General features: G+C 46.7%; 1 non-coding gene across 1 annotated transcript; it reads left to right on the top strand.

Moving 5' to 3' along the window:
• The first annotated feature begins 653 nt into the window (after nt 1-653).
• LOC123464282 lies at nt 654-786 on the top strand. Its single transcript, XR_006639511.1, has one exon. It is a non-coding gene; the product is annotated as a small nucleolar RNA SNORA9 (small nucleolar RNA).
• The last annotated feature ends 9,915 nt before the right edge of the window (nt 787-10,701 follow it).

A 10,701-nucleotide genomic window follows, 5' to 3' on the forward strand; every position in this document is an offset into this window, starting at 1 on the left:
GTAAGCTAGTGTACAAACTGGAGGGAATTTGAGGGCTCCACTGGTGATATGAAATGTCTCTATTTTAATAAAAAAGACTAAAGGGCTAGATTGAAAATATAAACCACCCTGGAAATCAGGCTAAAATCCTGCCTCTGCAATTCTTAAATCATCATGAGAGTCAGAACTTTACAGAATGTGTCCCACATCACAGGACAAGGGTTACCTAAGAAAATGAAGAAGGGCAGCCAGGATGGGCACCTCAGCTCATGGGGCCCAGGTCTGCCAACAACCTTCCACATCTCCCAGTGCCAGCCCTCAGTGACTGTGCCAGGGCAGGGGGTCACACCCAGACATGTAGCCCCACGCTGCCACCTGTGCAGCCTGAGTTATTTTCAGACATCTACTCAAGTGAAGCTGGGATTCTTGACCTTGTCACGGAATAGAATTACAGGAGGAGCCAGATCAAAGTTGGAGTTTATTAAGAGGTTTTTTTTTTTTTTTTTTTTTTGGTTTTTCAAGGTAGGGTCTCACTCTAGCCCAGGCTGACCTGGAATTCACTCACTATGGAGTCTCGGGGTGGCCTCAAACTCACAGGGATCCTGCTACCTCTGCCTCCCGGGTGCTGGGATTGAAGGCATGCGCCACCACGCCCGGCTTAAGAAGAGATTTGATAGCAAGCTCCGGCATGCCTGGTGGCTCCGCAGTGACTGTGCTTTCCTACAGTGTTTGCCAGAACAGTTTTGGAATAGTTTGAGGCTTTGCTCTGCTCTCTCCAGAACAAGGTTATAGAAATTTTAGACAATTGTTTTTTGTAAAAAAAAAAAAAAAAAAGGATTCAAAAAAGTTAAGGGCTGGAGAGATGGCTTAGTGGTTAAGTGCTTGCCTGTGAAGCCTAAGGACCCCGGTTCGAGGCTCGATTCCCCAGGACCCACGTTAGCCAGATGCACAAGGGGGCACACACATCTGGGGTTTGTTTGCCGTGGTTGGAGGCCCTGGTGCACCCATTCTCTCCCTCCCTTCCTCCCTCCCTCTCTCTCTCTCTTTTTGTCACTCTCAAATAAGTAAATAAAAATGAACAAAAATATTGATAGTCTCACCACAGACTACAGTCACAGGATGTTCAGAAACCAAGCTAGAAATGACAGGGAAGCTAGCTCCCTGCTGGCGAATTGTCACAGTACTGAAATGTGCTAGGCGAGCTGTGAACAAGCAGCAAATGCTGCAAGCTGCAAAATCAACCAGCCAGGCAGGATGTAGGAGGTACTCACCCGTGAAGTAGTGGCACAAGTGTTATGGGGGTAATCAACTGATCTCTCTCTGATTGAATATGAGGTCCACTCTGTGGGAGAGAATTCATCCGTGGCACTGAGAATCAAGTCAAAAGTCTACAGCTTGAAAGGTTATAGGCCTTAGAAAGAAGCTTACCATGTTCTTTGACTAAATTGAGAGGTTGTGCCTATCAAACACAATTTTTCTACGTGTATATGCTTATCCCCCTTGAGCAATGCTGTTCTCAGTTTTGATTAAAGAAACTTTACAGAGCCAGGAGTGGTGGCACATGCCTTTAATCACAGCACTCGGGAGGCAGAGGCATCACCATGAGTTTGAGGCCACCCTGAGACTTCATAGTGAATTCCAGGTCAGCCTGAGCTAGAGTAAAATCCTATATAGATGGCAGGGAATACCAGGGAGACCCAAGGCCAGTTAGAATGACAGGAAGAGAAAACCAAATGCCTAGCATGAGTCAAATCATCTCTATCACCCACAATGGGGCCCAAGAAACATTACAGGGAAAAAGGCAGTTTAAACAGGAGTGCTGCTCTCATGGCTAGCCAGAGAACTTTCTCTAGGGACATGGTGGTAGACGCTGAAGAGATGCAAAACTCATCAAAGCAGAAAATAAGAAGCTGCTGAAAGGACTGGAGAGGTGGCTTAGCCGTTAAGGCATTTGCCTGCAAAGCCAAAGGATCCCAGTTTGATTCTCCAGGAACCACATAAGCCAGATGCACAAGGGGGTGCATGCATCTGGAGTTCGTTTGCAGTGGCTGGAGGCCCTGGCACACCCATTCTCTCTCTCAAATAAAAATAAATAATCTCTTTTTAATGGGTTTTTTATTTTTAATTTTTTTATTTGAGACACACAGAGAGAGGCAGATAGAGAAGGAGAGAGAAAGAGAGAGAGAATGGGTGCACCACGGCCTCTAGCCACTGCAAATGAACTCCAGATGCATGCACCACCTTGTGCATCTGGCTTACATGAGACCTGGAGAATAGGACCTGGATCCTTATGGTTCACAGGCAAGGACCTTAACCACTAAGTCATTTCTCCAAGCCCTAAATAAATAATCTTAAAAAAAAAAAAAAAAAAGCTGGGCTGGAGAGATGGCTTAGCAGTTAAGCACTTGCCTGTGAAGCCTAAGGACCCCGGTTCAAGGCTCGATTCCCCAGGACCCACGTTAGCCAGATGCACAAGGGGGCGCACGTCTGGAGTTTGTTTGCAGTGGCTGGAGGCCCTGGGGCGCCCATTCTCTCTCTCTATCTGCCTCTCTCTGTGTGTCACTTTCATATAAATAAATAAAAATAAAAACAAAAATGTTTTTTTTTTTAAAAAAAAAAAGCTGCTGAAAGCTCAATATCAAAGTAGACTTTTAACAAACCCTCTGTAGCAGTCAGCCTCACATTGCTGGGATGAACTTCCAGACCAGACACAATCTATAGGAAGTAGAAGGGATTTATTGAAGGTCAAGGGGAAGTTCCATAACGGCAAAAGAAACTGGCCCACTTTCACAGACCCAGACAGAGAAAGAGGAAAAGCTACCACCAATAGAAAGCACACTTCAGGAACCCCAGGCAAAGCTCAAACACTCTGTATGTCTTTAGACTGGACACCGTAGGGCTGGACCCTAGGATCCACCCAGTGACATTTCCTCTAAGGAAATGACATTTCCTCCAGGCAGCTGGAGATCTAAATTCTAAGCTTCAATAAAATCCTGAAGATACTGGGGGACATCCATTCAAACTACTACACCCTCCAAGGCTCAGGAAACATCATGGAAGAAGGAGTGGAAAGAATTAAGAGCCACAGGCAGGCACCAAGGTGTTCTGGGAGATAGCCCTCACCACAGGCACTGACTGGTACATCCATGACCCTCAGAGACTACAGATGCCCACTGAAGGGGGCATTAGAACAAGTCACTCTCTAAATGGGGACTTTTGGCCCTCAGCAGATAGTTTTATTTTTACTTTTTTTAAATCAGAGATAGAAAAAAATTGGTGTGCCAGGGCCTCCAGACACATTCACCATCATGTGCACACATACGACCTTGTGCTCTTGCACATTTGTGTCAGCCTTACGTGGGACCTGGAGAGTTGAACGTGAGTCCTTAGGCTTCACAGGCAAGTGTCTTAACTGCTCAGCCATCTCTCCAGCCCTCTATTTTTAATTTTTGGTGTGTGTGTGTGTATGTATGTATGTACAACCCATAAGTACGCATGTGGAAGCCAAGAAAGATGTTGGGTGTCCTCCAGTTCCCTTCCACCTTATTTCCTGGAGACACAATCTCTCACTGAACCTGGAGCACTCAGTTTTGTTTTGTTTTGTTTTGAATTTTTATTATTTATTTATTTGAGAGCGACAGACACAGAGAGAAAGACAGATAGAGGGGGAGAGAGAGAATGGGCGTGCAGGGCTTCCAGCCTCTGCAAACGAACTCCAGACGCGTGCGCCCCCTTGTGCATCTGGCTAACGTGGGACCTGGGGAACCGAGCCTCGAACCGCGGTCCTTAGGCTTCACAGGCAAGCACCCAACCGCTAAGCCATCTCTCCAGCCCCAGTTTTTGTGGTAAACTGTGTTGCTGTCTCTACCCCTCCTCAGCACTGAGGCTATAGGCCTGGCTTCTAAGTGGGTGCAAGAGATCAAGCTCAGTCCCTCAAGCTTGTATCATAAGCGCTCTTACCCACTGAGACGTTGCCCACATTCCAAGGGATGGCTTTCTAAAGTCTCTAGGTGGAGGGTAGGTAGGAAGAGGCTTCCTTTGTTTCTCAATGGCCCCAGATCTCTCCCCGCTCCCCCCCCCCTCCTCTCTCACACACACACTCCACCCTGAGCTAGCAGGTCAGAGCTGCCACGCAAACACCCACTGCCCACGGAGCTCATCAGCACCGGGACTACATCAAGCACTTTCTTGCCAGCTGGCCCCCTTTCAAACTCACACAGCCTTGCTGTGCGGTGTGAAGCTCAGCACCTTTGAGTTCCCAGAGGCCCCTGGGGTGACGCTCCAAAGCCAGAGGTGGGCCTGGATCCATCACTCCCAGGTGTTCACCGCAAAGCCTGGCCAAAGTCATTGCAGGTCCCCTTCATTCGCTTGTCATTTGTGCCCACTGATCCCGCTGGACGAACATCTGCTTCACCTGGCACCCAGTCTACCAAGCTGGTGCCAAATAATTTGCTGGTTCTGTAGGTAGAGGTGGGGTGTGGAAAATTCCACAGAGTCCACTTTGCAAAGGGCCTTTGATTTGGAAGCGAAGGGGAGGTAGAGAAGGAGAGGAAATGATTCAGAGAAACAGCTGAACTTTGAAAAACTGAAGAGAAATCTTTCAGGCACTGCAGAAAAGTCTGTTTTTAAATGAAGCTGTTGCCAAGGGACTGAAAAAATTGCTTATGAGCACAGGACATTGGCTGAGGTGGCAGAGGGTTGACAGAAGAGAAGTGCTGGGAGAACGGTTTATTCAGAGGGCAGAGGACACCAAGCACAGGCTTGGGCACTGGCTTGTCGGAGCCCGAGTTCTACGGTCACTAAATAACCTGCCCACCGAAGACAGTGGACTCCAAATATGTCAGCAACTAAGTATATGGCCACCAAATGCCCTGAAACCAAATATTATTGAAATGGGAATTCTTATTATTTTTATTTATTTATTTGACAGTGACAGACAACAGAGAGAAAGGCAGAAAGAGAGAGACAGAGAGAGAGAGAATGGGCGCGCCAGGGCTTCCAGCCTCTGCAAACGAACTCCAGACGCGTGCGCCCCCTTGTGCATCTGGCTAACGTGGGTCCTGGGGAACCGAGCCTCGAACCGGGGTCCTTAGGCTTCACAGGCAAGCACTTAACCGCTAAGCCATCTCTCCAGCCCAAGTTATATATATTACCTATGAAGCCCAAGGACCCATGTTTGACTCTCCAGATCCCATGCAAGCCAGGTACACAGAGTGACACAGCACACAGGGCTCACATGTACACAAGGTTGCACACGTGTCTGGAGTTTGATTGATGTGGCTGGAGGCTCTGGCACACCAATTCTCTCTCTCTCATAAAAAAGGGCCAAAGCCAGGAGTGGTGGTGGCACATGCCTTTAATCCCAACATTCAGGAGGCAGAGGTAGGAGGATCACCATGAGTTCAAGACCACCCTGAGACTGCATAGTGAATTCCAGGTCAGCGTGGGCCAGAGTGAGACCCTACCTCGAAAGCAAAACAAAACAAAACATAAACAGGGCTCGTCCTGCAGGCCCGCGTTCCGGCTTGTTCATGTGCCGTGCAGGGGACAGGCTGGGTCCGGGGCGGCGAGCAGGACTATGCGCGGCTGCAGAAGCTTCTCTCCAGGTATGTGTCAGCGATTGGACGCCCATGCACACCTGCTTGCTAGTGCAGCTCTGGCTCTCGACCTTTCACGCCATTTTCAGGGGTTCCAGGACTGGGCCTTGTCAGGGACACCCTTCCGCCCCCCAAAGCAGTTGATCTTGGAATGAGAAGAGGGCTCTGTTTGGGGTATAGGACAACATCAGGATCCTGGGAACCTATGAAAAGCACCCAAAAGATCTAATCAGGAGCCCAGTATGGCTTTGAGGCTGGAGGGGGACTGAATTACGGAGTTGCATCAGAAAGAAAAAAATGGTTGGAAATGGAATGCTTACTGAGGACCTGCATAACCTTAACAAACATATCAGCTATCTCTACAAACGCTTTAACTGACATAGGAAGTACGGGCAGAAAAGCTGGGACCTGTAGGAGGATGACCATGAGTTCAAGGCCAGCCTGGAGCTACAGAGTGAGTTCCTGACCAGCCTGGACTACAGTAAGACCCTGCCTCTAAAAAGCAAAGAAGGAAGTCAGATCATCTTTTGATCTCTACCGAAGTGGAGATTGCAATAGCAGATATAAGTACAATCCTGCCTTTACTTTTGGGGCCCAGTCACCCTAACTGCTTCATTATGGCTACCAAATACCAAGAGAGTAAATATTACAGGCACTAAATAACACTGAAATTACACATTCCAGATATGAAATACAAAGTACTCTAACTACTGCAGTCACGGAATCTTAAAGCCACAGATACTGCAGCAACTGAACCTTGAACTTCAGAAACAAAATGCTTGTTGTAGTGGTTTGATTCAGGTGTCCCCTATAAACTTAGGTGTTCTGAATGCTAGGTCCCCAGCTGGTGGCAATTTAGGAACTGGATCCTCCTGGAGGCAGTGTGTTGTTGGGGACAAGCATATCGGTGTTATATCCACCTTCTTCCCCTTGCCAGTGTTTGGCACACTTTCTTGCTGCTGTTGTCCACCTGATGTTGGCCATGAGATGATGTTCACCCTCTGCTTATGCCATCATTTTCCCCTGCCATCACAGTGATTCCCCTTGAGTCTGTAAGCCAAAATAAACACTTTCCTACCACAAACTGCTCGTGGTCAGGAGTTTTCTGCCAGCAATGCAAAGCTGACTATAACAGTAAAGTTAGTACCAAGAATGGGGTTGTTGTTGCTAGAAAACTGACTGTGTAGCTTTTGGCCTTTTGGGACTGATTTGAGGGAGGAATGTGAAAGAATTTGAAAATTTGTCCTAATAGATGCCTTGTGGTGCTATAAGTACAGCTTGATGGATTCTGGTCTGAGTTGAAAGACCTGAATACAGTAAGAACAATGGACTGTGAGGTTTGGCTTATAAGGGGAAGAAATAGCTTTGCCTGGACTGAGCTAGAAGCAGTTCGTATGAGAGGCTTGCTGTTATGCCGTGTCCTGAGAAGTTGTGCAGGATTGCATCACATAAAAATGTGCTGGTGTGGGGCTGGAGAAATGGCTTAGCGGTTAAGCACTTGCCTGTGAAGCCTAAGGACCCCAGTTCAAGGCTCGGTTCCCCAGGTCCCACGTTAGCCAGATGCACAAGGGGGCGCACGCGTCTGGAGTTCGTTTGCACAGGCTGGAGGCCCTGGCGCGCCCATTCTCTCTCTCTCCCTCTATCTGTCTTTCTCTCGTGTCTGTCGCTCTCAAATAAATAAATAAATAATTTTAAAAAAATGTGCTGGTGTGAGCAGATGGATATGGCACAGAAAAAATAAAAAGAGAGAGAGCTGGAAAGATAGCTTAGCAGTTATAAGGTGCTTGCCTGAAAAGCCTAAGGACCCAGGTTCAATTTCCCAGGACTCATGTAAAGCCACATTCACAAAGTGGCACATGCATCTGGACTTTGCAGTGGCTACAGGCCCTGGAATGCCCATTCTCTCTATCTCTGTCTCTTTCTGTCCCTCTCTTCATGTGCACTTGCAAATAAATTTTAAAAATTATAAGCTAGGCATGGTGGTGCATACCTTTAATGACGGAACTGGGGAGGCAGAGGTAGGACGATCACTTTAGTTTGAGGCCACACTGAGACTACATAGTGAATTCCAGGTCATTCTGGGCTAGACCAAGACCCTACCTTGAAAAAAAAAAAAAATTAAAACAGGCTGGAGGGATGGCCTAACAGTTAAGATGCTTGCCTGTGAAGCCTAACAACGTGGGTTCAATTCACCAGTACCCACATAAGCCAGATGTACATGTGCTGTGTGCATCTGGAGTTCGTTTGCAATGGATAGAAGCCTTGGTGCACCCATTCTCTCTCTGAAATAAATAAAAATAATTGTTTTAAAAAGTTAAAACAGGGGCTGGAGAGATGGCTTAGCGGTTAAGCACTTGCCTGTGAAGCCTAAGGACCCCGGTTCGAGGCTCGGTTCCCCAGGTCCCACGTTAGCCAGATGCACAAGGGGGCGCACGCGTCTGGAGTTCGTTTGCAGAGGCTGGAAGCCCTGGCGCGCCCACTCTCTCTCTCTCCCTCTATCTGTCTTTCTCTCTGTGTCTGTCACTCTCAAATAAATAAATAAATAATTTTTAAAAAAAGTTAAAACAGTAGCTGGAGAGATAGCTTAGTGGTTAAGGAGTTTGTCTATGAAGTCTAAGGACCCAGTTTCAATTCCTCAGTATCCACATAAAGCCAGATGAACAAAGTGGCATGTGTGTTTGGGGTTCATTAGCAGAGGCTGGAGGCCCTGGCACATGCTCTTTCTCTTCCCCTCTCTCTCTCCCTCTCTCTGAATAAAAAAAAAAAGTTAAGCCGGGCATGGTGGTGCACGCCTTTAATCCCAGCACTCGGGAGGCAGAGGTAGGAGGATTGCCATGAGTTCAAGGCCACCCTGAGATGACAGAGTTAATTCCAGGTCAGCCTGGACCAGAGTGAGACCCTATCTTGAAAAACCAAAAAAAAAAAAAAAAAAGTTAAGCCAGGCGTGGTGGTGCACACCTTTAATCCCAACACTCAGGAGGCAGAGGTAGAAGGATCACCATGAGTTTGAGGCCACCCTGAGACTACATACTGAATTCCAGGTCAGCCTGGGCTAGAGCAAGACCCTACCTCAAAAACCCAAAAAATAAAAATAAAGAACAGAGGCCTGCGCTTGCTCTCGCTCTTTCTCTCTCTCTCTCTCTCTGCTTAAAAAAAAAAGTTAAGCCAGGTGTGGTGGCGCATATGTTTAATCCCAGCACTAAGGAGGGAGAGGTAGAAAGATCACTGTGAATTCAAGGCCAGTCTGGAATTACAGAGAGTTCCAGGTCAGCCTGGGCTAGACTGAGACCCTACTTCATAACCTCCCCTCTCCCCCCCAAAACAAAAGTTCAAAGAAATAAAAATAATCACAGAGTTGTCTCCCAGTTGCCATCATTTTAAATACAAAGTGTTGTGCATGTTGTGATACCTAAATTCTTTTATCCACAGTTCTGACAGACTCGAGCAACAGAATGATGAATTAAAGAATATGACCATTCTTAAGGCTATCAGAATGTCCCAAAGCCTCCTCTTTATACCACCTTTGCACAGCATTTCCCAACAGCCAAATTCCTTCAATTTCCAAAAGGCCTGATTTAGGTTAAGTTCATTGATTCAGCTGGACAGTTAATTATTCATTTGAATTGCATTGTGCAAAAGGCTCCAGAGAGCCCGCAATAATAAATTGAAAAGCTATTAGAACTAACAGCGAATTTAATAAAGTGGCTATGTACAAAATCCAATAGCTTCCTCTTCAACTAGGAACAACCAATTAGAAAATATAATGGGGGTGAGCAGATGGAGGGGCGGAGATAACAATAATAACAAAAATACTTAGTATTCACTATCCCAACAAGGTGAGTGAGATTCAGGAGACCTGCATCTTGAAACTCTGTAAACTTGGAAACCCCATGACATAATTAGATGGGAAAATATGCCATGTTCCTAAATGAGAAGATGGCAGGTGCTGAAAAGGTGACATGGTCAAAGAACAGGAGCCAGGCGTGGTGGCGCACACCTTTAATCCCAGTACTCGGGAGGCAGCAGAAGTAGGAGGATTGCTATGAGTTGGAGGCCACCCTGAGACTACATACACTGAACTCCAGGTCAGCCTGGGCTAGAGCAAGACCCAACCTCCAAAAACCAAAAAATAAAAATAAAGAACAGAGGCCGGGCGTGGTGGTGCATGCCTTTAATCCCAGCACTTGGGAGGCAGAGGTAGGAGGATTGCCTTGAGTTCAAAGCCACCTTGAGACTACATAGTGAATTCCAGGTCAGCCTGAGCTACAGTGAAACCCTACCTCAAAAAACAAAAAACAAACAAACAAAAAAAGGTCTGGTTGTCCATAACCTCGTAGTGCCTGACACTGCCTACACAAGGCCATCCTAATAGAAGGAAAAGATGATGACATCAAAATAAGAGAGAGACTGACTGAGAGGGGGAGGGGTATGATGGAGAGTGGAGTTTCAAAGGGGAAAGTGGGAGGAGGAAGGGAATTACTATGGGTTCTTGTCTAGAATTATGGAAGTTATCAATAAAAATAAATAAACAATACATTAAAAATAAATAAAGTGAAAGAAAAAAGGAAAAAGACAAAAGAATAAATATTTGTATTCCTTCTTAAAAAAAAAAAAAAGCAGGTTCAGTGGGTTTTGTTTTGTTTTGAGGTAGGGTCTCCCTCTAGCCCACGCTGACCTGGAATTCACTCTGCAGTCTCGGGCCGTCCTGGAACTTGCAACAATCTTCCTACCTCTGCTTCCTGAGTGCCAGGATTAAAGGTGTGTGTCACCGCACCCACCTGGCAGAGAAAGAGAGGATGGGTGCACCAAGGCCTCCAGCTGTTACAAAGGAATTTCAGACACATACACCACTCGGCATGCACAGTTTTTCTAAAAGTTCACTCAGAATGCCTAGACGAGGATGGTTGAGAGCTGGAGTTGGCTTAGTGGTTAAGGTGCTTGCCTGCAAAGCCTAAGCGCCCAGGTTCGATTCCCTAGTGCCCACATGCACATGGCCAGATGCACATGGTGGTACCTGTGTCTGGAGTTCATTTGCAGTGGCTAGAGGACCAGGTGCACCCCTTCTCTCTCTCTCTCTCTCTCTCTCTCTCTCTCTCTCTCTCTTTCTCAAATAAATAAAAACAAA

This window comes from Jaculus jaculus, chromosome 10, assembly GCF_020740685.1.
Source record: "Jaculus jaculus isolate mJacJac1 chromosome 10, mJacJac1.mat.Y.cur, whole genome shotgun sequence".
Lineage (NCBI taxonomy): Eukaryota > Metazoa > Chordata > Mammalia > Rodentia > Dipodidae > Jaculus > Jaculus jaculus.